At 40.2% G+C, this 5,442-nt stretch overlaps 1 long non-coding RNA gene across 1 annotated transcript; it reads left to right on the top strand.

Moving 5' to 3' along the window:
- The first annotated feature begins 822 nt into the window (after positions 1-822).
- LOC136531482 (uncharacterized) lies at positions 823-2,333 on the top strand. The gene is made up of 3 exons (XR_010778036.1): positions 823-934; positions 1,836-2,122; positions 2,208-2,333. It is a non-coding gene; the product is annotated as an uncharacterized lncRNA (long non-coding RNA).
- The last annotated feature ends 3,109 nt before the right edge of the window (positions 2,334-5,442 follow it).

Raw genomic sequence — 5,442 nt, 5'->3', positions numbered from 1 at the left:
AAATGTGGTATGAAGACAACACAAGATAACAATACCAATCCTCTTAAAGTTTGATATTCAAAAAGCCATCATGACCATAAATTGAAGCTACTTATTCAATATCTTGCAATTCACTACACCACAACACCGCTTCACCGTCAGACATCTGACGCTAAAAATTATATTTGACGATGGATGATCTGACGCTAAAGATAACTCAGAGACCATCTGACGCTAAATCCTCATTTAGCGATTTGTTGTCTGTCGCTATAGATATTGATATTTAACGTTGAACTATCTGTCGCTAAAAATAAGTATACCGGCACTCTATCTGTCGCCAAAAATAAGTGGGCCCCACCACACCGCTGGCTAAGAAAAGAAAAATATAACGCACACCAACCCAAACAAGAAAAAAAAATAAAAACAGAACGCACAAGCCACGCTCCTTATCCCTTCGGTAGCTCGGGCGCTCAGCGTCTCTCCCCAGAAGCCCGACGCGGCTCTCGCTCTCTCCCCTCGGTCTTCTTCTCCCTAGCGTGCGCTCTCTTCTCGCGCCTCCTCCAGAAGCGCCAACGCCGGCTCCCTCCGCATCCTCCTCACCTGCGCAGGGCCCTGCTCAACCCCCCCCTCCCCCACCCCCTCGGCTCCTTGTGGCAGGGCCATGCGCTCTGGGATAGGGCGACCGAGAGCCATGCCTGTCATGCCGCCACCGCCGCGCCATGGCCCGCTAGCCGGCTGGCCAGCGCCGTCGTCCCCAGGCTGGGCGAGCTGGCTGAAGGCCGAGCGCCGCCGCGCGGGTCGACTGCAGCAGCGGCTCAACACCACACTCGTCCCGGGCCAGGATGGGCCTGGATGCGGGCTCGATCCATGTCGTCTCCGCCCGATCTACGTCGTCCAGTCGTTCTAGTTGCTCCTCCATCTCGTGCGGTCTGCAGATCTGATATGCATGTCCACGGTGAGCCATTTTCTGCCTCAGATGTGTGTACATATGTTCCTATGGATGAGTATTGTGTATGTATGGATGTTTAGGTGCTGTGTTTAGAAGATCTAGGGTTAGAGTTATGTGTGTGTGTGTGTATATATGTTCCGATGTACGCTGAAAATTCTGTGTTATTTGGCAATACAGTGTGATAATTTATAATAGTCACACTGCCATTCTCTAGAATTAGTAAATTGGCAATACAGTATGTTTCAAATCAACAGCTTAGATGTTTTCAGAACTGCAGACCATGTCAGACCTGTCAGATTGAACAATATTGTTGAATTTAAATGAAAAAATAGCGAATTAATGTTCAAAGTAATTGTCCCGAAACCTTTGTTATCTAAGTAATTGCATTCCAAGATTGGTCTTCTCTGTTCTTTCTCATAGTTCAGAGGTCGCATGCGGTCATATGGTTGTCTTCTTGTCATTTGCAAACCAGAATTGTCTTCTTGACTTACAATCCATTGTCTTTTTAGATGCACAAGATCCTATATTGTAATTGTCAATGGTTACTTTTACCTTCTGCTTTATGTTTTTCTCTCTCGTACTTAGATGATATGTGCTTTCTTAAGTGTCTTTTGGAATTAGACATTGTTTCCCAATAGCTAATCTGAGTATTGATGTCTGACAATGATGCAACTTAAAATCCGTAGACTACTCTTGCTGCTTCTTATTGCCAGCAAACTCAAGCAGTTAGGTTAGGTTCTGAATAGTGTCAATAATGTTTAATGATAGTACCTTGAAAAGTTAGTACTGTTGTTGCTAGGAGCTTCTAGTAGTTCTTATTATAAAATGAGTTCTTATTGGGAAAGCCTTTTGTATATCAGCAGGCTGCAGGCACCTTAGCTGATGGCTGGTGCTCATGAATTTTCAGGAACCAGGAGGCCTACTAATCCTTCATCAACTTGTTCTAATGGCGCACCCGTTTTTGGGAAACAACACATGTATAGGCACATGTCTAGACCTTTTTAGTGCTGATGGTATAATGGGCCTCAGTCGTGGTCAACTTAGCATAATGGATCAGCTTGTTGAAAAGGGTGTCATAAGCGATTCATTCTCATTGTGCTATGGCGGTATGGATATTGGTGGTGGTGCTATGGTGCTTGGTGGAGTGCCTGCTCCTTCTGACATGGTTTTTTCACATTCAGACCCTCTCCGCAGGTAATGTATGGTTTCCTATATGATAACCGATCCTTATTCTTTTTGTGGTACATATTTTTATTAGCTAATCTTAAATTGGCAACAGTCCATATTACAACATTGAGTTAAAGGAAATACATGTTGCTGGAAAGGCACTGCGGGTAGATTCAAGGATCTTCGACAGCAAGCATGGGACTGTTTTGGATAGTGGGACCACATATGCTTATTTGCCGGAGCAAGCTTTCGTGGCTTTTAGAGATGCTATAAGCTATTTACACGTCCATACCTTTTCCGTTTGATATTTGTTCTATTGTAGTTATTTTTCCTTCATGTGACATCAATTTGCTTGGAGTTCAGTTTTTGCAATGTACCATGTAAAAAAGGCAGCCTAACTTCAGAAGCTATCAATAGTATTTGTGGCTAAAACTGCACTAGTGCCATTTTTTTAACTTTTCCGCCTTGCATAAAAGAAGTTAAGCATCTTAATGACACCTAGATAAATTTACACTTCCCTAGATAGAATCAAACTTCTACTTTAGCACAACCTGCTTTTTCTCCTTGACGCCTTTTCATGTCCATTAGCTAATAACTGTATCCCTCCTTTTTCTCTTATTCTCTTGGCTGTTGCTCTACAAACGAACTTCTGGATTACCAGGACACTGTTGACTGGTGCACCTACAATTCCTTTTTGTTTTGTTTGGTTTTGCATGTCATATCCCCTATTAATATATCTAATATTGATGCCCTGTACTATATATATATACTTTCTTTTCCCTTTTCATTGGTGGCTCATGGTGGATTTCAACTCTTGCCTACCCCAAGTCATAATTTGCTAGGGACTAAAAGGCTTTGTTGTTGTTGGTATTTGGAAATGGACAGAAGCTCTCACTTACACCTGAAAATTATTTATTCTGGGTAGGAGAAATTGTGAACTAAAATGATTTAGGATATAGAAATCTCCCTCCCTCCCTCCCTCCATAATGGTGAAGAAAAACACGAGTCTGTTGTTAGTTGTTACTATGTGCTATGAGGTCTACAGATTCTTTTGCTTGTTCTTTTTGTTGCTATGAGGTCTGTTTATTTAAATATGTTTCCTTGGCTATAACAATTGTCTGAATGAAAGGTTCTTGATTTTCTTGATTCATTCAAAGGCTGTAGTAAAAATAGTCTGTTTCTATTACAAGATCATGACAACAGTTTATTATTTTATGCATTTAGAAACTTAGCCATTTTGAGTAGCTAAAGTAATGACCTTAATGGCAGGCATCATTGTTCGTAATACACTGTGACCTATGACCATCACAATGAAAAGATTGGCTTTTGGAAAACTAACTGCTCCTGCCCCTAGTAGCTTGCCAGGTTTGTCCCTAATTATTTTAATTTCTATTAATTTCACATGTATTATATGATGAATGACAAAATATGGATATTTGTTATATTTCACTTGTAACTATCAGTTAGGGATCAATTGTTTTGATCTGCTTTGTTGGTGGCTGTTTTGGTAGTTATGAATATGAAGCTTGATAGGGCTGAAGTTTTTATATGAAATGAGGCAAACAATCGATCTGCCTCTCTTGAAGGTCCTTTAAGCCGCAATTCGACCCATGCTTTACTCATTTTTCTGTTTACCTACTTAGTTCTTTGAGTTTGATGCTACATTCACCAGTCTTTATGGCTTGCACAATAATCTGGTCCACATTTCATACGCCTATAGTAATTTTGGTAATAACCAGGCCGATTACTGTAAGCTAAAGCAATAAGTAAATATTTTCTTAATTGGTGTTGGTTATTTTTTTGTCAACAATAGCACACTTTATTTTTATGTAGTTTAAATAAATATTATTGTTCTGGATGGGAGCAATGGAAAAACACATAAAGTCAAATGATCACGCTACCTAAGAGGGCAACATAAACCCACCCAACACTTGAGGAGTACAAACAGCAGGGTATGAGCATTATGCCTTTAAACATTTTTCTGGAAATAAGAGAATTAAAATTGGAAGAAAAATGGAATACAACCTCAGAAAGTTGAAATCTCTAAATAAACAAGCTCAGGAAAGAAAAATTTCCTACCACACATGAGACTACTTCTTGACAAATATCCACCAAACCCACAGAAGAAGGGTTGTAAACTCTCCTGCTAGATTGTGGAGAAGAGGCAAGAAGGGTTCTAAACTCTCAATGCTAGATTGCGGAGAAGAGGCAAAAGAGTAGCTTCAGCCAAGACCAAACAAAACAGTGCTATAAATAAAGTTCTCTTAAAACGCCAGCCACTGGTTGCGAGCGTTAACCTAGAAAACTAACTTGCACAGAAAAGTAAATTATTCAGTATCTTCTCCTGCAGAGCAGGAAAGAGATGGAATAACAACTCTATAATAAAATACTTACGGATGGTTTCTTTGTGATTACTCATGATGTCAGTTATTACACAGTTTCTAGTATATGTCTTAAATGCTCACTTGAATTAATGAATGTACAGTTCAAACCTTCATATAGAAACTTTCCTCCTAGTAAACCTACACAGTTTCTTTAGCACCCTCAGTGATCTCTATCTTCCACCTCAGCCACCAGCCGTGTGGCTTCTGTCACTGTCAGGATGGCTGCCAATGCCACGCTCTTCTCGCAACAGAGTGAACTGTCAGCCTGCTGTTAGTATGTTACCTGCCTTGGTAATGGCATTCCTGTCTCAACTGCCATTGTCCTTGTCACTCACTCCCAGTTTTAGCAACAAGGAATAGGTGGCCATAGCTGTCCACATAATCAGTATATGTTTTTCATCTGTTGATTAAACCTTGAGCAGTTCGATATGTGCTTTAGGTGTAGTGCCTTAATCTTCACTTGTAAGAATTCTCTCTGGACAGTTCCTAGAGATTGTTAGTTATGGTAGGATTACATCTGCATGTAAATTGCTTTTTTTCTTCTCTGTGTACCTCCCATTTCATGTTTTGCTCATTTTCAATAGAGGTTCGATACAATTTATGATCCAAACCTAAATCAAGGCAAATGCTGAATGAGCATTACTGTACTGTTTTTTCATTAGTGCTGCCTCCTTTGCCATACTGCTGATCTAGATTTGTGAGTGTTGCCTCTTGAACCCAACACAGTGCCCTTCATTTTAGGTTTAAGTAGGAAATTAATATGTTGATCACTTGCCGAATTTCAGGTTTCAGTAAGAAGCAGTTGCTGTAATTTTAAGGACTAGTACTGCTATTACTCAAGCTACTATTATTATGTGGTAGGACTGAACTGAGAAATTAATATGCTGGTCACTCTCTGTTTGGTTATTACTTAATGCTATTACATAATGCTGAGTACTAGTTGTTGCTTGCAATATGATCACT

This window comes from Miscanthus floridulus, unplaced genomic scaffold (assembly GCF_019320115.1).
Source record: "Miscanthus floridulus cultivar M001 unplaced genomic scaffold, ASM1932011v1 fs_363_1, whole genome shotgun sequence".
Lineage (NCBI taxonomy): Eukaryota > Viridiplantae > Streptophyta > Magnoliopsida > Poales > Poaceae > Miscanthus > Miscanthus floridulus.
Note: the sequence above shows the minus strand (reverse complement) of the source record. Positions and strands in the feature narration are given on the sequence as shown.